Source organism: Hylobates moloch, unplaced genomic scaffold, assembly GCF_009828535.3.
Source record: "Hylobates moloch isolate HMO894 unplaced genomic scaffold, HMol_V3 SCAFFOLD_2, whole genome shotgun sequence".
Classification (NCBI taxonomy): Eukaryota; Metazoa; Chordata; class Mammalia; order Primates; family Hylobatidae; genus Hylobates; species Hylobates moloch.
The window spans coordinates 167,072,742-167,098,962 of NW_026652277.1; the positions used below are offsets into that span (position 1 = coordinate 167,072,742).

The 26,221-nt window shown below is 46.9% G+C and overlaps 1 protein-coding gene, 1 long non-coding RNA gene and 1 pseudogene across 4 annotated transcripts in view; 2 read left to right on the forward strand and 1 right to left on the reverse strand.

Annotated features, from left to right (window-relative positions):
- The window catches only part of DYNLT1 (dynein light chain Tctex-type 1), a 241,327-nt gene extending 237,346 nt beyond the window's left edge, over positions 1-3,981 (reverse strand). For both annotated transcript variants that reach the window (XM_032161508.2, XM_032161498.2), the window contains exon 1: positions 3,978-3,981. The gene's annotated coding sequence lies outside the window, so the exon portion shown is untranslated. The remainder of the gene's footprint in view (positions 1-3,977) is intronic.
- The window catches only part of LOC116473506 (uncharacterized), a 54,787-nt gene that overhangs the window by 6,163 nt on the left and 22,403 nt on the right, over positions 1-26,221 (forward strand). For both annotated transcript variants that reach the window (XR_009212534.1, XR_009212535.1), the window contains exons 2-3: positions 2,986-3,270; positions 21,416-21,561. This is a non-coding gene — a long non-coding RNA (uncharacterized LOC116473506). The remainder of the gene's footprint in view (positions 1-2,985; positions 3,271-21,415; positions 21,562-26,221) is intronic.
- LOC116477411 (U6 spliceosomal RNA) lies at positions 14,345-14,419 on the forward strand (annotated as a pseudogene).

Consider the following 26,221-nt stretch of genomic DNA (forward strand, 5'->3'; position numbering starts at 1 on the left):
ACAAGCGTGAGCCACCGCGCCTGGCCTCTTTTTATAGTTTTCTAAGGTGGAAGCTTGGATTATTGATACTAAATCTTCTTTTTTTTGAGACAGAGCCTTGCTCTTGTCGCTCAGACTGGAGTGCAATGGCACAATCTTGGCTAACTGCAACCTCCACCTCCCAGGTTCAAGCGATTCTCCTGCCTCAGCCTCCTAAGTAGTTGGGATTACAGGTGCCTGCCACCACTCCTGGCTAATTTTTGTATTTTTAATAGAGATGGGATTTCGCCATGTTGGCCAGGCTGGTCTCTAACTCCTGACCTCATGATCTGCCCGCCTTGGCCTCCCAGAGTGCTGGGATTATAGGCGTGAGCCACCGCGCCCGGCCTCTTCTTTTCTAATATATGCATTAAATGCTAAAAATGTCCATCGAAGCATTGCTTTTACTATATCCCATAAGTTGTGTTTTCATTTTTATTTGGTTCAAAACAATTAAAAATTTCTCTTGAGACTTTTTATTTTACACAGGTGTTATTTAGAAATATGCTGTTTATTCTCTAAATATTTTCAGCATTTTTAGCTGTTACTACCTTTTAAAAATTATTTATTTATGTAGTTTTAATTTTTTATTTTTTAGTTTTAATTCCACTGTTGCCTGACAGCAACTTTGTATTATTTCTATTCTTTTAAATTTGTTGAGGTATGTTTTCTGGCTAGGATATGATCTAGGTTGGTGAATGTTCCGTGTGATCTTGTGAAGAATGTGTATTCTGATGCTGATGGATGAAGTAGTCTATAGATGTCAATTTGATCCAGTTGATTGATGATGCTGTTTGGTTTAACTATATCTGGACTGCCTACTGAATCTGTCAGTTACTGACAGAGGAGTGTTGAAGTCTCCAACCATAATATTTGATTTGTCTATTTCTTCCTGGATTTGTTTTTTTTTTTTTTTTTTTTTTTTTTGAGATGGAGTCTCGCTCTGTCACCAGGGTAGAGTGCAGTGGCGCGATCTTGGCTCACTGCAACCTCCACCTCCCGGGTTCAAGCAGTTCTCCTGCCTCAGCCTCCTGAGTAACTGGGACTACAGGCTACCACGCCTGGCTAATTTTTGTACTTTTAGTAGAGACGGGGTTTCACCATGTTGGCCAGAATGGTCTCGATCTCTTGACCTCGTGGTCTGCCCGCCTCAGCCTCCCAAAGTGCTGGGATTACAAGCGTGAGCCACCGCACCTGGCCTTTTTTTTTTTTTTTTTTAAGATGGAGTCTTGCTCTGTCACCCAGGATGGAGTATAAATGATATGATCTCGGCTCACTGCAACCTCCGCCTCCCAAGTTGAAGCAGTTCCTCTGCCTCAGCCTCCAAGTAGCTGGGATTACAGGCACCCACCATCACACCTTGCTAATTTTTGTATTTTTAGTAGAGATGGGGTTTCACCATGTTGGCCAGGCTGGTCTTGAACCCCTGACCTCAAGTGATCCTCCTGCCCTGGCCTCCCAAAATGTTGGGATTATGAGCATGAGCCACTGCTCCTGGTCCTTTTTTTTTTTTTTTTTTTTTTAACAGAGTCTTGCTCTGCCACCCAGGCTGGAGTGCAGTGGCATGATCTTGGCTCACTGCAACCTCCGTCTCCCATGTTCAAGTGATTCTGCTGCCTTAGCCTCCTGAGTAGCCGGGACTATAGGCGTGTGCCATCAGGCCTGGGTAATTTTTGTATTTTTAGTAGAGACAGGATTTCACTATGTTGGCCAAGCTGGTCTCGAACGCCTGACCTCAGGTGATCCACCTGCCTCAGCCTCCCAAAGCACTGGGATTACAGGCATGAGCCACCATGCCTGGCCATTTTTCTCTTTCTTTGATGTAAATTTTCCTTTCTTTATGTAGATCTGAGTTTCTGACCTATATAGTTGCCCTTTTTTCGAAAAACGTACCTTAGCATACCTTGTAAGGCAGTCTCCTGGCAACAAATTCCCCCAGTTTTTGTTTATCTGAGAAAGTGTTTATTTCCCCCTTTTTTTGAAGGATAATTTCACTGGATACAGAATTCTAGGTTGGTGAGTTTTTGTTTTTTTCTTTTTAAAATATTTCATTCCACTGTTGTCTTGCTTACATTGTTTCTGATGAGAAGTCTAATATAATTCTTGTCTCTCTTCCGCACAGACAAGGTATTTTTATTCTGCTTTCTTTCTAGATATCCTCTTAGTCTTTGGTTTTCTGCAGTTTAATATGATGTGCCTAGGCAGAGATTTTTTGGTGTTTATCCTGCTGGGTGTCCTCTGATCTTCCTGCAGCCGTGTTTAGATGTCTGTCATTAATTTTGGAAAATGCCTAGTGATTATTGCTTTGAATATTTCTTTTGCTTATTTCTCTTTCTTCTTCTGCTATTCCCATTAAATGCATATTCGACCTTTTATAATTGTCCCACAGTAAGTGATACTCTGTTTGAGCATTTCCTTCTTTCCTTCCTTCCTTCTCTCGCTCTCTCCCTCCCTCCCTCCTTTTTCTTTCTTTTTTTAATTTTTGAGACATTATCCTGTTCTGTCGCCCAGGCTGGAGTGCAGTGGCGCGATCTCAGCTCACTGGCTCACTGCAACCTCCGCCTCCCAGGTTCAAGCGATTCTCCTGCCTCAGCCTCCTGGGTAGCTGGGATTACAGGTGCCTGCCACCACACCCGGCTAATTTTTGTATCTTTAGTAGAGGTGGGGTTTCACCATGTTGGCCAAGCTGATCTCGAACTCCTGACCTCAGGTGATCTGCCTGCCTCAGCCTCCTAAAGTGCTGGGATTACAGGTGTGAGCCATGGCACCTGGCCCTGTTTGAACACTTTCATTCTCTTTTTTTTTTTTTCTCACGTTTCAGTTTGGGAAGTTTCTGTTGACGTATCTCACAGCCCACTGAATCTTTCTTCAGGCACATATAACCTACTGATGATCCCATAAAGGCATTTTTCATTTCTTTCACAATGTTTTTAATTTCTAGGATTTTCTTTTGATTCATTCTTTTAGTTTCCATCTCTCTCATTATTGAAAGAGGCTGGGCAAGGATCAGACTACACCTGTCACGGTCAAGAGCTCTTTATTGGAGGTATCCAGCGGAGAAGGAAGAGAAGAGAAGAGAGAGAGGAGAAGAGGAGAGAGCTGCTGGTGTGCTGGGTTTTATATCCCTTGGGTCTACGTGGGGCGGGCCCAAGGGAAGGCGGGAGATGCTGCTTTCTGATTGGCCCTCCTTTGGCGGGTTCAGACAGTGCCCAGTCAAGGAGGGGAGAAGAACCCGGAACCGGCGCCATTAAGGTACCCCTGTTACCTAACATTCCTCCCTTTTTTGTTTCTTAAGAAGTGGGGAAATGGGCGTTGTAGTTCGTCTCAGTACTTCCTGCTGAGTGGGGGCGTCGTGGGGGAGGGGTATGGGAGGACTGTGGGGGTTGTGTACGGGGCACAGCAGGAGTATAAGGCCAAGCAGTAGGGCGCTGTATGTGAACATCTCCTCAGTTGTGAAGTCCATGAATGTTCCTTGTAGCCAGCCAAGGGGCAGGGAGGGGTCTGTGATGAGCCAGCAGTCTTTGCGGAGATCGTCTAGGAACTGGTGAACCGAGACATGGCGCTCAGAGTCTGTCTCTGGAGTCAGCCGCTGCTTCGCTGGTTGCTAGGAGTTGATTATGTCTAAGGAGAAGCTGGTTAAAGGTTTGGTTAGAGATGGGTGAGACTTGCTGTCTCATGAATTTGAGAAGGCACGGAAGGAGAGCACAAGAGGACCCATGAGAGGGCCTAGAAATGGGAGGATCCAGGCTAGGAGGGGGTCTTTAGGGTGTCCCACAACAATGGGGACGAGTTGGCCCCTGTTAGTTTCTTCCTAATGTTATGTAAATTTTAATGTTTGTAAGAAGATGTAAGTACCGCCTTTTTCAGCAGTGAGTAAATCTAGAGCTCGGCGGTTTGAAGTGTTACCCCTGCTAGGGATGTGATTTGACGTTGTAAAGCGGCTAAGGACTGGGAATCTTGAGATCGGAAAACTGAGACACGCTGTAACCTAGGGAGGCAGCCCCTAGTCCTGAGCCTAGTTGGGAGGTGGTGAGGGATAGCCTGAGAATGAATGTTAGGAAAACTGCTCTCTTGTGTCGGTGGATCTGTGAGGGGTCTAGGTCAGGGTGGTCAAAGTGGTATGCTGATGAGCCTTCAGAGAAAGGTAATAGGGTGAGTTGGGGAAAGAGAGTGACGGGAACACAGGGGCCACCAGTGGAAGAATTGATAAACTTGTGTAGGGAGCCATTGCACCAGCCTTCGGGGGCTGGGAAGTTTGGAGGAGCGGTAGTGTAGGTGCAGTTGGTGGGGGGCGGGCAGGCGCCGCTGGGAGGGGCGTCTGGTTGATCTGGGCTGGCGGCCGGTTTTAACCTGGAAATGTGGAGCCAGGGAGGTGAAGGACAGGAGGGATGATGGGATGTGTTGGGTGGATGACGGGGAAGACGGGCTAATGCCTGGCAGAAGAGGCGGTCGGCCGTACATAATTTCGAAAGGGGATAAGAGAGTTGGTTTTTTTTGGGAGAGCTCAGAGCTTGAATAAAGCAGTAGGCAAAAGTTTTGTCCAATCTAGGTGTAATTTGAGGGTGACAGTTTGAGGGCCTTTAGGAGGAAAAACCCGTGGAGGTACGGGATCTCTGCCCATTTTCCTGTTCGCTCGCAATAATTGTAGAGATCCTGGAGAATGTTAGGATTGAGAGACCCATAAGTGGGCCATTTGCTTTGGTTGTCTAGGGGATATGTGGGTCAGTTTTGCTATTTGGGGTCTACCGTGGCCTTAGGTGCTTGAGGCAAGGCTAGGGGTCTCTTGCCTGCCTAGAGAGGTAGACCCCAGAGGGGAAGACTTACGGAGACGAGGCCGGTGTTGGGCAAACAGCTTGGCGAACAGGAGAATGAGCGAAGACCGGCCGGGGTCTGGACTGAACCCGAAAGGGATTGGGGTCCCACTGAGGGGGGTGGGGAGTCCCGATCCGAGTCACGGCACCAATGAAAGAGGCCGGGCAAGGATCAGACTACACCGGTCACGGTCAAGAGATCTTTATGGGAGGTATCGAGCGGAGAAGGAAGAGAAGAGAAGAGAGAGAGGAGAAGAGAAGAGAGAGCTGCTGGTGTGCTGGGTTTTATATCCCTTGGGCCTACGTGGGGCGGGCCCAAGGGAAGGTGGGAGATGCTTCTTTCTGATTGGCCCTCCTTTGGCGGGTTCAGACAGTGCCCGGTCACGGAGGGGAGAAGAACCCGGAACCGGCGCCATTAAGGTACCCCTGTTACCTAACAATTATTTCCCTTCTATTCTTGCATGTCATCTGCCTTTTCCCTTATATCCTCGTTATTTTAAATTCCCTACCTGATAATTCCAAAGTCTGTGCCACATCTGAGTGAGAGTCTAATGCGTAGTCTGTCTCTTCAGACTGGTTTTCTTGTCTGTTAGCATCCTTGTAATTTTTTGTTCAAAGTCAGACATGATGTATCAGGCAATAGGAACTGAGACGATTAGGCTTTCAATGTGAGGATTTACGTTAATTTGGCCAGGGGCAGACCTGTGTTTAACGTTTGCTGTACCTGTAATGCCAGATGCTTCCTCTACTTTCCTTTTTCTGTTTTTTGAGATGGAGTCTCGCTCTGTCGCCCAGACTGGAGTGCAGTGGCGCGATCTTGGCTCACTGCAAGCTCTGCTTCCTGGGTTCACGCCATTCTCCTGTCTCAGCCTCCCAAGTAGCTGGGACTACAGGTGCCTGCCACCATGCCCTGCTAATTTTTTGTATTTTCAGTAGAAACGGGGTTTTACCGTGTTAGCCAGGATGGTTTCTAACTCCTGACCTCGTGATCTGCCCGCCTTGGCCTTCCAAAGTGCTAGGATTACAGGCGTGAGCCACCACGCCCGGCCTAGTTTCCTTTTTTTGTTGTCTTTGGGTTACCCTAAAACCTCCTTCTTCAATGGAGTCTGTGCTTTACAGCTCTCTTAGTTGCAGTCCTGTTTCCTGTTGTTACACAGGAACCCTGTTGATGTGATAGTTTGAGGGAGAGGAGGTGCTCTCTAACCATCTGATTAAATCTCAGCTTTTTAATGGCTCTGAAACCTCTAAAGGTGGACTGTGACCCTCAGAAGCTGTTCTTAGCCTTTTTTTTTTTTTTTCCTCTTCCTTTACCTGATACAGGAAGGCTAGAAGGGCTGGAGTTGGTTAATTGTCATTCCTCCAAATGAGATAAGACTCAGGTAAAATAGTTTCCCTTAGAAGGCAGGCCTTTGTTACAGAGAACTGAGTGTTTTTCACAATGTTTACTTTCCCCCTGTTTGTATTTTTAAATGGTTACTTTTCCTTTTCCCCTGCCTGAAACCCTGGTGAGGCTCCTGGAAATAAAGCCCATGAAAGTGCGGGGCCCCTCTAAGACTAGGCTCTCAGGAGAGCTTAACCGGAAGTTCTGTTGTTTACGTTTAAATATTATCTAGTTATCTTTCTCTTATGATTTTGATTTTGTAACCACCCAAGGGGTTCACCTTGCCTGTTGCCTAGACAGAGCGGATTGATCAAGACAGGGGAATTGCAATAGAGAATGAGTAATTCATGCAGAGCCGACTGTGCGGGAGACCAGAGTGTTATTGTTACTCAAATCAGTCTCCCCGAGCATTCTGGGAGCAGAGTTTCTAAGGACAACTAGGTGGATGGGGGAAGCCAGTGAGCCCGGGGTGCTGATTGGTCAGGGATAAAATCACAGGGAGTCAAAGCTGTCTTCTTGCTCTGATTCAGTTCCTTGGTGGGGGCCACAAGATCAGATGAGCCAGTTAATCCATCTGGGTGGTGCTAGCTGATCCATCAAGTGCAGGGTCTGCAAAATATCTCAAGCACTGATCTTAGGAGCAGTTTAGAGAGGGTCAGAATCTTGTAGCCTCCAGCTACATGACTCCTAAACCATAATTTCTAATCTTGTGGCTAATGTTAGTCCTACAAAGGCAATCTAGTCCCCAGGCAAGAAGGAGGTCTGCTTTGGGAAAGGGCTGTTATCGTCTTTGTTTTAAACTATAAACTAAACTTCTCCAAAAGTTGGTTTGGCCTATGCCCAGGAATGAACAAGGACAACTTGGAGGTTAGAAGCAAGATGGAGTCCGTTAAATTAGATCTCTTTCACTGTCTCGGTCGTAATTTTGCAAAGGTGGTTTCAATCTCCACTGTGGTTATAGAACTTTTTTTTTTTTTTTTTTTTTTGAGACGGAGTCTCACTCTGTCACCCAGGCTGGAGTGCAGTGGCGCAATCTCGGCTCACTGCAAGCTCTGCCTCCCAGGTTCATGCCATTCTTCTGCCTCAGCCTCCCGAGTAGCTGGGACTACAGGCGCCCGCCACCACGCCCGGCTAATTTTTTGTATTTTTAGTACAGACAGGGTTTCACCATGTTAGCCAGGATGGTCTCGATCTCCTGACCTTGTGATCTGCCCGCCTCAGCCTCCCAAAGTGCTGGGATTACAGGCGTGAGCCACCGCGCCCAGCCGGAACATATTTTGTATGATTTCAGTTCATATTCTCTACGACTTCAATTCAGTATTTTGTGTGATTTCAGTTCAGTCATACAAACATATTTTGTATGATTTCAGTTTGTATTTTCAAAATACAAAATCATATTTTGTTTAATTTCAATGCATCTTTTAAATGTATCAAGGGAGGATGGTGTCTCACAGGTCCATGTGAAGAGACCACCAAACAGGCTTTGTGTGAGCAACAAGGCTGTTTATTTCAGCTGGGTGCAGGTGGGCTGAGTCCAAAAAGAGAGTTAGCAAAGGGTGATGGGATTATCATTAGTTCTTATAGGTTTTGGGATAGGCAGTGGAGTTAGGAGCAGTGTTTTGTAGGCAGGGGGTGGATCTCACAAAGTACATTCTCAAGGGTGGGGAGAATTACAAAGAACCTTCTTAAGGGTGGGGGAGATTATAAAGAACCTTCTTAAGGGTGGGGGAGATTACAAAGTACATTGATCGGTTAGGGTGGGCCAGAAACAAATCACAATGGTGGGATGTCATCAGTTAAGGCTATTTTCACTTCTTTTGTGGATCTTCAGTTGCTTCAGGCCATCTGGATGTATATAGGCAGGTCATAGGGGATATGATGGCTTAGCTTGGGCTCAGAGGCCTGACATTCCTGTCTTCTTTTATTAATAAGAAAAGCAAAACAAAATAGTGAAGTGTTAAGGTGGCAAAAATTTTGGGGGGTGGTATGGAGAGATAATGGGCGATGTTTCTCAGGGCTGCTTTGAGCGGGATTGGGGCAGCGTGGGAACCTACAGTGGAAGAGATTCAACTGAAGAAAGATTTTGGGGTAAGGGGTGATATTATGGGGTTGTTAAAAGGACCATTTGTCGTATAGAATTATTGGTGATGGCCTGGATGCGGTTTTGTATGAAATGAGAAACTAAATGAAAGACACAGGGTCCAAATAAGAGAAGGAGAAAAACAGGTATTAAAGGACTAAGAATTAGGAGTACCCAGGACATCCAATTACAGAGTGTCTAAGAGGGTTCAGTGTAATTATTTGCTTGGTTGGTGAGTTTTTGGGCTGTATCCTTGAGTTTTTTTTTACATTGTCATATACCAGGCCAGACTGATTTAGGTAAAAACAACACTCTTCATTTAAAAATATACAGAGTCCTCCTTTTTCAGCAGTGAGTAAATAGAGGCCTTGGCGGTTCTGGAGGACAACTGCAGCTAAAGAGTCAACCTGGGCTTGGAGAACAGATGAAGTTTGTGATATATCTGTAATGCTAGCAGAAGTCATTAGAGAGGCTGTGGAATGTTGTGGCAGTGGTTGAGCTGCCTGCTATTCCAGTTCCAAGTGCAATAGTGGAGGCAGAAAGTCCTAGACCCACAAGCAAAGGGATTAGTGGGATGACTCTTTTTTGTCATGTTGATGTCATGAGGGGGACAGGCAGTAGTTTGTTGCCATCTGCAAACTGGATTTTGGGGGTAAGGAAGACTAGAGCACATGTGCCCGTCCAGTTGGGAGGTAGGCACATGTAGGTGGAAGAGCCACATAAAAAGAAGAGGCCTTGTGTCAGGCAGAACTGGAAACGTAAAGTGAAAAGGTGAGAGGGTGGACTGAAAGAGGAGTCCTGCACCCAGAATCCTAGAGATCCAGCAAGGGCAGCAGCCGTTAGAGGTTGTAATGGGGATTGATGGTGCGACTGCGTAAAGGGAGGGGTTCGGTTTTCATGGTGTGTGAGAAAGCACATAGTGTCTACAAGTAACCTTTCACTGCTATTCATGGGGCTGGGTATAAGCAAGCAAGAGGAGGGGCTAGGAGGAGATTCAGACGAGCAGGGGGAGGGTAGCCAAGAATGGAGTGAGATGCAGGGTAAGTGTCTTCCTAAACAATAGTGACTGCCAATGTTTTTTAGATTGTCAGTAATGAGCTTATCAGTAATGTGAAGTTGAAATGCTCCCATCTGTTTGGTTATGTGTGTGGCTGGGTTCTAGAGATAAAGAGTAAAGGAACATTTGGACAGTGGAAGGTTGCCTAAAGGGATTTCAGCAGGCTGTTGTCGGGAGATGCATAAAGGAGCGGCAACAGGGATAGTTGTTTGTGTGGTGAGGGGTCCAAATATGATGGGGGGTGGAATTGACATAAGGAGAAAGGTGCCGTAAGTAGATGCGGGGAAGTGTGGCAGCTTGTTGGTGTGAAATGTCTGGGGAGTTCTCACCAAATCTGTCTAGAAAGTAAAGAATTTCCTTAGGCAGGTAAAAATGAGGGCTATTAAAGGAGGTTCTGAGGTGCAGGGAGACGGAACAGATAGCCCAGTCGGCCTGTAGAGCGGGGATGGCTGTGTAAAAGCAGGAAGAGGCCAGGCGCGGTGGCTCACACCTGGAATCCCAGCACTTTGGGAGGCTGAGGCGGGCGGATCACGAGGTCAGTAGATCGAGACCATCCTGGCTAACACGGTGAAACCTTGTCTCTACTAAAAATAAAAAAAATTAGCCGGTTGTGGTGGTGGGCACCTGTAGTCCCAGCTACTCGGGAGGCTGAGGCAGGAGAATGGCGTGAACCCAGGAGGCAGAGCTTGCAGTGAGCCAAGATTGCTGCCACTGCACTCTAGCCTGGGCGACAGAGTGAGATTCCATTTAAAAAAAAAGCAGGAAGAAAGGGAAACGCATAGCCAACAATTCTTTGCTAGAGAAGGATTGGAGGCAGTGAGGAGAGAGTGGGTGAGATTGATAGTATGCCGGAGGTAACTAGGGAGGGGTAGAGAGTGGCATAAGAATGGGAATGAGAATAAGAGTGAGCATAAAAGTAAAGAATAGAACTTCATCAGGGTGGAAGTATTGGAGGGTGCCCTGCCAGCAAAGATCATCTATCTGCTCCAAGAGGGAGTCAAGAGTGGCAGTTTGGGGATAGCACCAGGAGATAACAGCTGTGATGGCTTGGAGAAACGGTGTAAACGGGCAGTGTAAACAACAGCAGGTCATTTATGAGTAGTCGAGAATATAGTAGGGATGACAAGTTTTTGGGGCACAGTCCAAGTAGTGGGGGTGACTGCATAAAGCCCTGTTGCAAAGAGTAGGGTAAGGATGGATAGGCCTAACAGAATGAAGGCATGTATTAGGCTCATAAGGGTTATTATTGTTCTTCAGAAATGCGAGTGAGTTTAAGGGAAGTAGGGGAGAGTACTTGCGACTTCCAGGAGGAAGAGGATATATCAGGCTGTCTGGCTGACAGAGACAGCTTTATTCTGGAATGGTGAACCCAATGGGGACGGTCCTGCAGGCAGATGGTGGTTGGGGTACTATAGATGACTAAGTAGGGCCCAGTTCATCGAGGTTGTAGAGTTTGAGGGGTCAGATTCTTAGCAAGAACTGATCATCCAGCTAGGGTGTCTTCATATGGCTGGGAATCTGGAGTAGGCAAGAGAAGATTAGCAGCCTGGTGAATTTCCTGTCTAGCCTGCTGGAGGACTAGAAGATAGTTGCCTAGAGGGCTGGTGTCTGGGACGAGGTTGGGGCCGAGTAATAAAGTGCTTCCATATAAAAGTTCAAATGGACTGTACCCTGTAGCGTCTTGAGGACAGTCTCTAATTCTGAGAAGGGCAAGAGATAAAAGTACTGTCCAGTCCTTTTTAAGTTGGAGGCTAAGCTTAGTGAGGCGTGTCTTTAAAAGACTATTAGTCTGTTCTACCTTTCCCGAAGATTGGGGATGGTAAGAGGTATGAAGGTTCCACTGAATACCAAGAGCTTGAGGAACTGCTTGGGTGATTTGACTAGTAAAGGCTGGTCCGTTATGGGACTGTATAGAGGTGGGAAGGCCAAACTGAGGAATTATGTCTGACAAGAGGGAAGAAATGACCACGGTGGCCTTCTCAGACCCTGTGGGAAAGGCCTCTACCCATCCAGTGAAAGTGTCTACCCAGAGCAAGAGGTATTTTAGTTTCCTGACTCGGGGCATGTGAGTAAAGTCAATGTGCCAGTCCTGGGCAGGGGCAAATCCTCGAGCTTGATGTGTAGGGAAGGGAGGAGGCCTGAACAATCCCTGAGGGGTAGTAGAGTAGCAGATGGAACACTGAGAAGTGATTTCCTTGAGGATAGATTCCTACGATGGAAAGGAAATGAGAGGTTCTAAGAGGCAGGCTAGTGGCTTGTAACCTACATGGAAGAGGTTATGAAATGACGACAGAATAGAATGGGCCTGTGTGGCTGGAAGGAGATATTTTTCTTGGTCCAAGAACCATTTGCCTTGTGTGGAAAGAGATTGATAGGTGGAAACTTCAGTAGGAGAGTAAATAGGAGTGACCAATGAGAAGGAGAAAAACTGGCCATGAGGGACAGAAGTTGGAATGCTAGCAGCTTCTTTAGCTACCGTATCAGCATAATCTTTGCCCTGAGCAATGGGATCTGATGCCTTTTGATGGCCCTTGCAGTGAATGACTCCAGTTTCCTTTGGAAGTAAAGCGGCCTTGAGAAGAGTTTTTATTAAAGAGGCATTAATGATGGAGGACCCTTGTGTAGTGAGGAAACCTCTTTTTGCCCAAATAACAGCATGGTGGTGCAGGATATGGAAGGCATATTTAGAGTCAGTATAAATATTGTCATGTAATTCCTTTGCAAGAGTGAGGGCTCAAGTTAAGGCAATGAGTTTGGCTTGCTGAGAGGTAGTGGAGGGGGGCAGAGCAGTAGCCTCAATGATAGATGTGGAAGATATTATAGCATAGCCTGCCTTTGCTGGTGTGTGGCAATTAGGCCTGGTGGAACTGCCATCAATAAACCAAGTGTGATCAGGGTGAGGAACAGGAAAGAAGGAAATATGGGAAAATGGAGTGAATGTCAGGTGGATCAGAGAGATACAGTCATGGGGGTCAGGTGTGGTATCCGGAATAATGTGGGAGGCCGGATTGAAGTCTGGGCCAGGAACAATGGTAACTGTGGGAGACTCAACAAAGAGTACAGCTGAAGGAGCCGGGGAGCAGAAAGTATACATGTCAGGTGTGAGGAAGAAAATAGATTTTGGAAGTTATGAGAACTGTAGAGAGTGAGTTGAGCATAGTTTGTGATTTTGAGGGCCTCTAAAAGTATTAGGGTGGTAGTGGCTGCTGTACGGAGACATGATGGCCAGCCTAAAACAGTAAGATCAAGTTGTTTGGAGAAAAAGGCTACAGGGCGGGTCCCGGCTCTTGTGTAAGAATTCTGACCACACAGCCCTGTACTTTGGCTGCATGTAATGAAAAGGGTTGGGATGAGTTAGGGAGAGCTAGTGTGGGAGCAGCTTTTAGGGCTGTTTTTTAAGGAATGGAAAGGGGAGTGGGGAAAGGATTTAGGATTTATGGGGTCAGCCAGGTTTATCTAGAACAGAATGGGTTGTGGAGGGAGGTACTGAGGATAGGAGAGTATATGGGTTTGGCACCATGGGATGGATAGGCAAGACAATTTGGTTGATAAGGTGCAGATCCTGAATTAACCTGTAAGACTTGTCTGATTTTTGAACAGGTAAAATGGGAGAATTGTAAAGAGAGCTTACAGGTTGTAGAAGCCCATGCTGTAGCAGGCGAGTGATAACAGGTTTAATCCCCGTAAAGCCTGTTGTGGGATGGGATACTGGCATTGAGTGGGGTAAGGGTGATTAGGTTTTAATGGGATAGTAATGGGCGTGTGATCAGTTGCCAGGGAGGGAGTGGAGGTATCCCATACTTGTGGGTTAAGGTGGGGGGATACGAGAGGAAGATGTGAAGGAGGCTTTGGGTTGGGAAGAAGGGTAGCAATGAGATGTGGCTGTAGTCCAGGAATAATCAGGGAAGCAGATAATTTGGTTAAAATGTCTTGGCCTAATAAGGGAACTGGGCAGGTGGGGATAACTAAAAAACAGTTCATAAAAAAATGTTGTCCAAGTTGGCACCAGAGTGGGGGAGATTTAAGGGGTTTTGAAGCTTCGCCGTCAATACCCACAACAATTATGGGGGCAAGGGAAACAGGCCCTTGAAAAGAAGATAACGTGGAGTGGGTAGCCCCCGTATCGATTAAACAGGGGATGGACTTATCCTCTTCTGTAAAAGTTACCCAAAGCTCGGCGTCCGGGATGGCCCAGGGGGCTTCCGAGGCGATTGGGCAGCGTCAATCTTCAGCTGCTAAGCCGAGGAGATCTGGGAAGGAGTTGGCCAAGGAACACTGGGTTTGGGTTCCAGAAAGTATACATGTCAGGTGTGAGGAAGAAAATAGATTTTGGAAGTTATGAGAACTGTAGAGAGTGAGTTGAGCATAGTTTGTGATTTTGAGGGCCTCTAAAAGTATTAGGGTGGTAGTGGCTGCTGCACGGAGACATGATGGCCAGCCTAAAACAGTAAGATCAAGTTGTTTGGAGAAAAAGGCTACAGGGCGGGTCCCAGCTCTTGTTTAAGAATTCTGACCACACAGCCCTGTACTTTGGCTGCATGTAATGAAAAGGGTTGGGATGAGTTAGGGAGAGCTAGTGTAGGAGCGGCAGTGATGTGAGTTGGACAGTCCGACCTCCAGTGGGGGCCTGCACAGACTGGGCACAGCTTAGGAGGAATCCCGGGCTGTGGGCATTCTGTGGCCCAGTGGCCAGGCTTTTGGCATTTGAAGCAAGGTCCACGAGGATGTTTTGAAGAACCCCTGGAGCTGTGGCTTAGATGTTCTGAAGTTCTTGTATGCTGGAGACATGGTTGTGGCTTGTCTTACAGAGGAGGCAAGTAGCTGTAACTCAGAAATTCGTTGCTGTCTGGCTACCTCCTCTCTATTATTGTACACCTTGAAGGTGAGGTTGATTAATTCCTGTTGTGGGATTTGAGGGCCGGGTTCCAATTTTTGAAGCTTTTTCTAATGTCAGGAGCTGACTGGGTGATAAAATGCATATTAAGAATAAGGCGGCAGTGCTCGCTTTGGCAGCACATATACTAAAATTGGAATGATACAGAGAAGATTAGCATGGCCCCTAGCACAAGAATAAGGCGGCCTTCTGGTGGTAAAGCGTCTAAGGGTTGCTGCTGAGTGGGCCATGAACTGGGCTGGGTTTTTGTCTTTACCACGGGTAGTTTCTTTAAGTTTGTCATAATTAACAGCTTTGTAAGCTGCCTTTTTGAGCCCTTCAACTAGGCAGGAAACCATGTAATCTAGCCTAGCTATACCTGGGGAATCTGCCTGATAGTTCCACTGGGGATCTTCTCAGGGAACTGCTCTAATGCCTTCCTGGAGATCTGGCTCATGAAGCTGGTGGTTATCAGTGTGAGATTGGGCTAGAGAAAAAACTCTTTCTCGTTCATCTAGGGAGAGGGTAGAAATTAGGATGACATTTAAGTCACTCCAGGTTAAATTGTAGGACAGAGTTAGATATCGGAATTCCTGTATATATTTAGTGGGGTCTGATGAGAAAGAGCCTAAATGCTGGCTGATTTGGGAAAGGTCTGATAGAGAAAAAGGCACATGTACCCTGACTATGCCTTCAGCTCCTGCCACCTCTCTAAGAAGAAATTGTTGGACAGGTGGGGGAGAGCTGGTCACAGAACGAAACTGTAAACTAGACTGGGTGTGGGGAGGGGAGGTAATAGAAGGGTTATAGGGTGGGGGAGCAGAGGCTGTAGAAGAGTTGGAGCCTGATTCAGCCTGGCAGGGAGCAACCTGAGGAGGAGCAGTCTGGGGAGGTGGTGAGAGGTCAGACGGGTCAGTAGAAAAGAAAGATTCGCAAGACTCAGTGACGCTTGGGGTTGAGACTGAAGGGATAGGCGGGAGGGAAAGAAGGAGGATTTGGGATGAGTCACATTGGAAACAGAGACTAGAGAGGGAATGAAGTGTGAAAAATGCCTGGATGTAAGGTGCCTCAGATCATTTGCCCATTTTTCGACAAAAATTATCTAGGTCTCGGATAGAGAAATCGAAAGTGCCATTTTCTGGCCATTTAGAACCATTGTCGAGTTTGTATTGGGGCCAGGTGGTATTGCAGAAGAAAATAGGATGCTTAGATTTTAGGTCAGGCAAGAGTTGAAGAGGTTTTAAGTTCTTGAGAACACAGGCTGAGGGAGAAGAAGGAGGAATGGAGGGTGGAAGGTTGCCCATAGTGAAGGAGGCAAGTTTAAAGAGAAGCGTAGAGGCTGGGCGCAGTGGCTCACGCCTGGAATCTCAGCACTTCGGGAGGCTGAGGCGGGTGGATCATGAGGTCAGGAGATCGAGACCATCCTGGCTAACACAGTGAAACCCTGTCTCTACTAAAAATACAAAATAAAAATTAGCCGGGCTTGGTGGCGGGCGCTTGTAGTCCCAGCTACTCGGGAGGCTGAGGCAGGAGAATGGTGTGAACTGGGGAGGCGGAGCTTGCAGTGAGCCGAGATGGAGCCACTGCACTCCAGCCTGGGCCACAGAGTGAGACTGCGTCTCAAAAAAAAAAAAAAAAAAAAAAAAAAAAAGGGTGAGAAGGGTAGAGACACAGAGAAGGGGGGTGGGGAGCAGCCCTGGGCTGCAATGTGGGTGAGCAGCCAAAGCAGGCATCCCCGCAATTGACTTGCCACCAAGGGAATGTGGGTGAATGACCAACGCAGGCGTCCCCGTGGTGATCAGACACCAGTGGAGTGTGGGCGAATAATCAGGCAGGCGTCCCCACAATGATTAAACACCAAGGCAAGGCTGTCTTCCTGAGTCTGTGACCGGCACCAGAGTTTTGGGTCCACCAATAAAGTGTGTCTCCTTTGTCTCTACTAGAGAGGAAAAAGAACTGGAATTGGAAGGACAGGGAGATTGAAGGGTAGTGAGAGAGGCTGGAGAAGAGAGTGAAAAGACCGCTTACTCAATTTGAAATTGGTGAGATGTTCCTTGGGCTGGTTGGTCTGAGGACCTGAGGTCATAGGTGGATCTCTTCACGAAGTGAAGGTGAGGACAAGGGACTGGTCTCCTGAAGGAGTCCCTCTGACCCGGGTCTTTGGCACCAAACGTCTCACGCGTTCATGTGAAGAGACCACCAAACAGGCTTTGTGTGAGCAACAGGGCTGTTTATTTCACCTGGGTGCAGGCGGGCTGAGTCTGAAAAGAGAGTCAGTAAAGGGTGGTGGATTATCATTAGTTCTTATAGGTTTTGGGATAGGCGGTGGAGTTAGGAGCAATGTTTTGTGGGCAGGGGGTGGATCTCACAAATAACATTCTCAAGGGTAGGGAGAATTACAAAGAACTTTCTTAAGGGTGGGGGAGATTGTAAAGAACCTTCTTGCCGGGCGCGGTGGCTCATGCCTGTAATCCCAGCACTTTGGGAGGCTGAGGCGGGCGGATCACAAGGTCAGGAGATCGAGACCATCCTGGCTAACACAGTGAAACCTCGTCTCTACTAAAAATACAAAAAATTAGCCGCGCGAGGTGGCGGGCGCCTGTAGTCCCAGCTACTCGGGAGGCTGAAGCAGGAGAATGGTGTGAACCCCGGGGGGCGAAGCCTGCAGTGAGCTGAGATCGCGCCATTGCACTCCAGCCTGGGCAACAGCGAGACTCTGTCTCAAAAAAAAAAAAAATGGGGGAGATTACAAAGTACATTGATGAGTTAGGGTGGGGCAGAAACAAATCACAATGGTGGAATGTCATCAGTTAAGGCTATTTTCACTTCTTTTGTGGATCTTCAGTTGCTTCAGGCCATCTGGATGTATATGTGCAGGTTGCAGGGGATATGATGGCTTAGCTTGGGCTCAGAGGCCTGACAGGTGGGTGCAGTGGTTCATGCCTATAATCCCAGCACTTTGGGAGGCCGAGGCAATCAGATCACCTGAGGTCTGGAGTTCGAGACCAGCCGGGTCAACATGGCAAAACCTTGTCTCTACTAAAAATACAAAAAATAGCTGGGTGTAGTGGCACGCACCTGTAGTCCCAGACACTTAGGAGGCTGAGGCAGGAGAATTGCTTGAACCTGGGAGGCAGAGGTTGTAGTGAGCTGAGATCGTGCCATGCTCTGCACTTCAGCCTGAGTGACAGAGTGAAACTCCGTCTCAAAAAAAAAAAAAAAAAAAGAAAAAAACAAAAAGAAAAAAGTTGGCTGGGCGCGGTGGCTCACAACTGTAATCCTAGCACTTTAGGAGGCTGAGGCAGGTGGATCACAAGGTCAGAAGATCGAGACCATCCTGGCCAACATGGTGAAATTCCATCTCTACTAAAAATACAAAAATTAGCTGGGCATGGTGGCTATGGTCTCTTTTGGTAAATACCAAATTTAGGAAGCATGTGTTAGGTGAAATATTCTACAAATATCAATCAGATTAATTGTTTATGATATTTTTAGTTCTGTATCTTTGCTGATTTTCTGTTTGTTCTATTGATTACTGAGAGGAGTGTTGAGCTCTCCACCTATAATTGTGGATTTATCCATTTCTTATTTCAGTTTTATCAGTTTGTCTGCAGATTTTTTATTTTTATTTAAGTTTTTGCTGTGTCACTCAGGCTGGAGTGCAGTGGTGTGATCATGACTCACTGTAGCCCTGGCCTCTGGGGCTCAAGCCATCCTCTTACCTCAGCTTCCTGAGTAGCTGGGACCACAGGTGTGTGCCACGATGCCTGGCTAATTTTTTTTATTATTTGTAGAGACAGAGTCTCACTATGCTGCCCTGGTTGGTCTTGAACTCCTAGGCTCAAGCAATCCTCCTGCCTTGGCCTCCTAAATTGCTGGATTACAGTTGTGAGCCACTGTTCCCGGCCTTCTTCAGATGTTTTGAAGTTCTGTTAAGTGCACACACATTTAGGATGGCTTTGTCATCTTGGTGACCCTTTTATCATTTGCATGAACAGTGAAGGGTGTGGTATTTTACCCTGCTTGTAAGCTAATAAATCAGTCTTCCAGTTTCATAGATGCTAACAAAAGACATAGATTGCTGGAACAATGACACAGGACCTTATCACCTACAAGAGCAGTGGCCATGGTAGTCACATCTGCATCAGGTCCTTGAGCTTCATTTTCAAAAGGATGATGTGAAAGGGACCAGATGGCACTTGCACATGTCAGAGGTTGCACTGTGGGACCGTGGGAGAGGATCCCTGAAGTTAGGAATCCACATCTTTAAGAATGGGAGATGGGCCGGGCACAGTGGCTCACGCCTGTAATCCCAGCACTTTGGGAGTCCAAGGTGGGTGGATCACGAGGTCAGGAGTTCAAGATCATCCTGGTCAACAGGGTGAAACACCGTCTCTACTAAAAAATCGAAAAAATTAGCCGGGTGTGGTGGCGCACGCCTGTAGTCCTAGCTACTCAGGAGGCTGAGGCAGGAGAATCGCTTGAACCTGGGAGATGGAGGTTGCAGTGACCCGAGATCATGCCACTACTGTACTCCAGCCTAGTGACAGGGCAAGACTCTGTCTCAAAAAAAAAAAAAAAAAAAAAAGGGAGCTGAGCCTTCCTGATTTTTGTCCCAAAGGGAGAAGTTGTCTTTATTATGCTGGATGGAAAACAAACGTGCCCTTCACTCCAGAGAGAGGCCTATTTCTATTTCCAGTGCTGTTGACTATATAAATATCCTTGAAAAGATACTCTAGATCCAAGGCAGTCATTGCCTCTGCTCATAAAACATTTAGAAAGGTGAGAACTTTTGGAGAATATCTTTTAACAATAACGTCTCTATCACTGGTCATTTCTTTTGCTCTGAAGTCTCCTTTGACTGATATTAACATAGCTACTCCACTTTCTCTTGATTAGTGTTTGTATGACATGTCTGTTTCCATCCTTTTAATTAATTAATTTATTTATTTATTTATTTATTTCGAGACTGAGTCTTATTCTGTCCCCAAGGCGGAGTGCAGTGGCACGGTCTCAGCTCACTGCAACCTCCGCCTCCCAGGTTCATGCCATTCTCCTGCCTCAGCCTCCCGAGTAGCTGGGACTACAGATGCCCGCCACCACACCCGGCTAATTTTGTTTTTGTATTTTTAGTAGAGATGGGGTTTCACCGTGTTAGCCAGGATGGTCTGGATCTCCTGACCTCGTGATCTGCCTGCCTCAGCTTCCCAAAGTGCTGGGATTACAGGCGTGAGCCACCGTGCCTGGCCTCCTGTTTTTTTTGTTTGTTTGTTTTTGAGATGGAGTTTCACTCTCGTTGTGCAGGCTGGAGTGCAATGGCACTATCTCAGCTCACCGCAACCTCCACCTCCCAGGTTCAAGCGATTCTCCTGCCTCAGCCTCCCCACTAGCTGGGATTAAAGGCATGTGCCACCACGCCTGGCTAATTTTGTATTTTTAGTAGAGACGAGGTTTCTCCATGTTGGTCAGGCTGGTCTCAAACTCCTAACCGGTTCCCAAAGTGTGGTTACAGGTATGACCTGCCTGCAATTTTTTTTTTTTTTTTTTTTGAGAGGGATTTCTTTCCCCAGGCCACTGCAAGCTCCACCTCCCGGGTTCACGCCATTCTCCTGCCTCAGCCTCTCCGAGTAGCTGGGACTACAGGCGCCCGCCACCACGCCCGGCTAATTTTTTGTATTTTTAGTAGAGACGGGGTTTCACCGTGGTCTCGATCTCCTGACCTCGTGATCCGCCCGCCTCGGCCTCCCTAAGTGCTGGGATTACAAGTGTGAGCCACCGCGCCCAGCTTTTTTTTTCTTAATGGATGAGAGGTTTTTTTCCTCCTATTAACATCAGTGTAATTCGTGTGTGTGTGTGCGTGTGTGTGTGTGAGAGAGAGAGAGAGAGAGGGAAAGAGAGGGAGAGTGCTAAGGTCTTGCTCTGTCACCCAGGATGGAGTGCAGTGGCACGATCTCAGCTCACTGCAACCTCTGCCTCCTGGGCTCAAGTGATCCTCCCAACTCAGCCGCCTGTGTAGCTGGGACTACAGGCATATGTCCAGTTAATTTTTGTATTTTTAGTAGAGACAAGGTTTTGCCATATTGTCCAGGCTGGTCTCAAACTCCTAGGCTCAAGTAATCTGCCCACCTGCAGACTGGGCCTGCAGGTGGGCCAATCTGCCTGCCTTGGACTCCCAAGGTTCTGGGATTACAGGCATGAGCCACCATGCCCAGCCTGGTTCCTCCCCTTTTAAACCATATAAAGTAACTTCTGGGTGTTGCCATGGCATTTGTAAACTGTCATGGTGCCAGGGAGAGTGCCTTTTAGCATGCTAGTGCATTATAATTAGTGTATAACAAGCACTGAGAGCAACTAGAGGTTTTGCCCAGTTTCTTTACTGCATCCTCAGGAAACAAGTCCTGCTGACCTCTTACCTTAGGAATGCCATCTCTGCATTTCCAAAGACATCAGTGTAGTCTTTTGTAGGCAAGGGGTAGGCAGATGCTCCTAAACTATAAATGCCTGTGTGCATATAAAAACAGATACTTCTTTGGTGAGACCACTGAAAAAACAGTGCTCTTTGATCTGGACTGTTGTTGACCTTCTCTTACCTAATACACTCCACCTAGGGAGATACATTCCTTCATCTATTTTTTGTTAAGGGCTTTTAACAACTTTTAGTAAAACCACCCAATATATGCATGGAAGAAACCTGCAATTTCACCCCTAAATACATAAAAATAAATTTTTTAAAAACTTATTGAGGCCAGGTGTGGTAGCTCATGCCTGTAATTGTAGCACTTTGGGCGGCCAAGGCAGGAGAATTGCTTGAGCCCAGGAGCTTGGGAGCAGCTTGGGCAACATGGTGAGACCCCCATCTCTACAAAAAAAAAAAAAAAAAAATTAGCTAGGCGTGGTGGCACGTGTCTGTGGTCCTAGCTACTCAGGAGGCTAAGGTGGGAGGATCACTTGAGCCCAGGAGGTCAAGGCTGTAGTGAGCTGTGATCATGTCACTGCATTCCAGCTTGGGTGAAAGAGCGAGACCCCCATCTCAAAAACAAAACAAAAAACTTTTGGTAATGAACTACAAATGACCCTAATAGGAAAAACACATTAAGTCATTACCAGCTCTTAACACCTTTCTGTGACTTCAGTGGCACATTATTGTGTATTTGTCACTTAGCTTTCTAATGACCCCGCACAATTTTGTTGGCAGAACAGGTGGAGAGGTATGAAGAACGAGGAACACTGACAGGGGAGTTTCTTCCTCTGCAGAATAAGGGAGTGTGTACTGAATTACCTTTTCCAGCTCCAACATCCAGGATTTCAGCACTACCTGCAGAGTAGTGGGAGGAGAGATAGGTAAGAAGTTAAAAAGAGACCTGCTGGAATATGTGGCACCCTGGTACTGCTGGGGTCCGTCCCCACACTTCATGCTCAGGAGAGGGAGACAAGCTTCTTGGAGCTCCTCCTCATCTACAGGGCTCTCCTCACGGGGCCTGGAAATTCTGCTCCAGCCCTGTGGGGATTTTCTAGAGTCATTTGCCTCTCTTAAAGCCTTGGCAGAGGGAGCCGGTGTGGGGAAGGGGTGGTAACGTAGATGGCAATGCTTGTCAGAACAGATTAGAGCCCCTCTTCCATGTTCTGCAGCCCCTGGGCCTAGGGCTATCATTATTCTCCTCTTTTATAGCCATCTGTTGATTTCACCTTATCTCGCACTAAGCAATGGGCTTCTTGTGGGCAGGTGCTGTCTCTCACCCGTCTTATTTCTCTCTGGCTCTTTCACGGGGCCTGCTGCATGGTAAGCGCTCAGTGTTCAGTGAGTGAATGGACAGGAAGGGGCAGGGAAGTGAATCAAATCTCCTCAGGTTGAGACATCAGCACCATCTGTGATCTTTTCCTCATTTGGACGTTCACACGCAATTAGGCTCTAAAATCCAGTGAGTTTTTTTTGTTTTCTTTTTGACGGAGTCTTGCTGTTGCCCAGGTTGGAGTGCAGTGGCGTGAACCTAGCTCATTGCAACTTCCATCTCCCAAGTTCAAGTGATTCTCCTGCCTCAGCCTCCTGAGGAGCTGTGATTACAGGCGCCCACCACCATGCCTGGCTCCTTTTTGTATTTTTAGTAGAGATGGGGTTTTGTCATGTTGCCCAGGTTGGCCTTGATCTCCTGACCTCAGGTGATCTGCCTGCCTCAGCCTCCCAAAGTGCTGGGATTACAGGCGTGAGCCACCATGCCCGGTCCTAAAATTCAGTGATTTTTATTTCCCAGTGTCTGTTTCTACGGCTGCCTCCCTAAGTTCTTTCTCTGTTGGGTAGCAGGCTTCAGCCTAGCTTTCTCATCACCGCCACACCCTTCCTTACCCATCCTGTACAGACAGATTTTTCTAAAGTACATTTTCAGCATAATTCTGGGCTGCTCAGACCATTTCCTCAACTCGACATCCAAATTAATCAGCTCACTCTTCCATGTCTTACTGTGTTCGGAATTGGTGGGTTCTTGGTCTCACTGACTTCAAGAATGAAGCTGCGGACCCTCGCGGTGAGTGTTACAGCTCTTAAGGTGGCGCGTCTGGAGTTTGTTCCTTCTGATGTTCGGATGTGTTCGGAGTTTCTTCCTTCTGGTGGGTTCGTGGTCTCGCTGGCTCAGGAGTGAAGCTGCAGACCTTCGCTGTGAGTGTTACAGCTCATAAAAGCAGTGTGGACCCAAAGAGTGAGCAGTAGCAAGATTTATTGCAAAGAGCAAAAAGAACAAGCTTCCACAGTGTGGAAGGGGACCCGAGTGGGTTGCCTCTGCTGGCTCGGGCAGCCTGCTTTTATTCTCTTATCTGGCCCCACCCATGTCCTGCTGATTGGTAGAGTCGAGTGGTCTGTTTTGACAGGGCATTGATTGGTGCGTTTACAATCCCTGAGCTAAACATAAAGGTTCTCCACGTCCCCACCAGACTCAGGAGCCCAGCTGGCTTCACCCAGTGGATCCTGCACCGGGGCTGCAGGTGGAGCATTACCATCCTATCCGTCCTTCTAATAAATACATCCTGAGCTTCTGGGGAGGAGGTCTTATCTCAGATTCTCTGCCCAAGCCAGATGGTTTCAACATAGTCCTGCCTCTGAGCCCTTATTCAAGCCATCTCCCTGCCTGTCCCAACTACTTGCTTCTGTCCAGAACTTGATAAGCCCACTTCTCCCAGAGAAGCTTCCTGGGGTCATCCCAGGCCACTTCGAATTTTCTCTTTGGTAGCACTTGGTCACAGCAACCTTGGGCACCAAGCTGAGTATAGAATGGAGTCCAATCAATGTTGATACGATTTTTAAATGGTGGTGACAGTCATGTGCCATCCGAAGCAGGAATAGGGAAAGAGAAGCAGTGACTAGCCTATACAAATTAGCCAGGCATGGTGGCAGGCACCTGTACTCCCAGCTACTCAGGAGGCTGAGTCAGGAGAATCACTTGAACCTGGGAGGTGGCAGTTGCAGTGAGGTGAGATTGAGCCACTGCACTCCAGCCTGGGTGACACACCAAGACTCCATCTCAGAAAGAAAAAACCACTTTGGGAGGCCAAGGCGGGTGGATCACGAGGTCAGGAGTTCAAGACCAACCTGACTAACATGGTGAAACCCCGTCGCTACTAAAAATACAAAAATTAGCTGGGCATGGTGGTGGGCACCTGTAATCCCCAGCTACTCGGGAAGCTGAGGCAGAGAATTGCATGAACCCGGGAGGCGGAGGTTGCAATGAGCTGAGATCATGTCACTGCACTCTCGCCTAGGCGGCAGAGCCAGACTCCGACTGAAAAAAAAAAAGAGTCTACAGAGCCTTTCTTGGAAGCTAGTGTGGAAAGAGAAGAGCAGCATGAAAAGCTGAGGCCTTGACAGCCTGATGTCACGCTCCCTCCTTCACAGCTCTGTGCCCAGGGCCTGCCTGATGGGCAGTGCTGCAGAGAATCCAGCACACTCTGCTCATGTGTGTGTCCGGACATGTTTTCTTTCTTGGCTACCTCTTTAGTCATTTGTTATGTGTTATGAAGAAATAAACTCCCAGCAAAATAATGTCTTTTGCACAGTCTTAAAGTGATCCATTACCTAAGATCATCATAGATGATTGTGAATTGGGTTGACCTGAAATCATCTAAGACCAGGGCAGGTTGACCAAAGATGAAGATGGAACATGGTATGTTGGGAACTGTTGAGTACTGTACCCTTCTTACTAGGGCATGTAGTTTAAGTACTGTGAAGCTCAAAACATTTTATTTTTCTTATTGCAAAAGTAATACAGAATTGTTCTAAAGCATTTAGAAAATACAGACAAGCAAAAATAAAAATTGCCATAATTCCACCATATTCTAGAGTATCTCTTTTATTTTTATTTATTTATTTATTTGAGACGGAGTTTCATTTTTGTCACCCAGGCTGGAGTGCAATGGCATGATCTCGGCTCACTGCAACCTCCACCTCCTGGGCTCAAGCGATTCTCCTGCCTCAGCCTCCCGAGTAGCTGGGATTACAGGCACCTGCCACCATGCCCGGCTAATTTTTTGTATTTTTTTTTAAGTAGAGATGGGGGTTTCGCCATGTTGGCCAGGCTGGTCTCCAACTCCTGACCTCAGGTAATCCACCTGCCTCAGAAAAAAAAAAAGAAAAATTCAATGTTATTATTGATAAGTAGGGATTTACTCCTACCATTTTGTTATTTGTTTTCTGGTTGTTTTGCCATCTTCTCTTCCTTCTTTCCTTCTTGTCTTTCTTTTAATGAAGGTGATTTTCTCTGGTGATGTGCTTCATTTTTTTGCTTTTTACTTTTTGTATATCCATTGTATGTTTTTTGATTTGAAGTTACCATGAGGCTTGCAAATACTATCTTATAGCCCATTATTTTAAACTGATGACAACACCTACTGCATAAACAAACATGCAAATAAATATTAATATAAACTCTACAGTTTAGGCTGGGTGCGGTGGCTCGCGCCTGTAATCCCAGCACTTTGGGAGGCTGAGGTGGGTGGATCACGAGGTCAGGAGTTCAAGACCATCCTGGCCAACATGGTGAAACTCTGTCTCTACTAAAAATACAAAAATTAGCCAGGTGTGGTGGCATGTACCTGTAGTCCCAGCTACTCAGGAGGCTGAGGCAGGAGAATCACTTGAACCTGGGAGGTGGAGGTTGCAGTGAGCCGAGATCATGCCACTGCATTCCGGCCTGGGTGACAGAGCGAGACTCCATCTCAAAAAAAAAATAAAAAAACTCTACAGTTTAACTTTATCCCCCTGCCTTTTTTTTTTTTCTTTGTTTTGTTTTTTTGAGACAGAGTCTTGCACTGTTGCCCGGGCTTGGTGTGCAGTGCTGCAGTCTTGGCTTGCTGCAACCTCTGCCTTCTGGGTTCAAATGATTTTCCTGCCTCAGCCTCCCGAGTAACTAGGATTACAGGTGCCTGCCACCATACCTGGCTACTTTTTGTATTTTTAGTAGAGATGGGGTTTCACCGTATTGTCCAGGGTGGTCTCGAACTCCTGACCTCGAGATCTGCCTGCTTCGGCCTCCCAAAGTGCTGGGATTACAGGCATGAGCCCCCATGCCTGGCCATCCCCCTGTTTTTTAACTTTTTGTTATTTTCCTTTATGGCTTATTGTAATGTCTATGCCTTGAAAAGTTGTAGTTATTTTTGATTGGTTCATCATTTAGTCTTTCTACTTAAGATGAGTAGTTTATGAATCACAATTTCAGCATTATATTATTCTGTGTTTTTCTATGTGCCTACTATTCCCAGTGAGTTTTGTACCTTCTGATGATTCCTTTTTGCTCATTAATGTCTTTTTTTGATTGAAGAAATCCGTTTAGCATTTGTTATAGGACAAGTATGGTGTTGATGTAATCCCTCAGCTTTTGTTTGTCTGTGAATGTCTTTACTTCTTCATGCTCGAAGGATATTTTCACTGGATATACTATTATAAAAAATTTTTCCTGGCCAGGCACGGTGGCTCACGCCTGTAATCCCAGCACTTTGGGAGGCTGAGGCGGGCAGATCA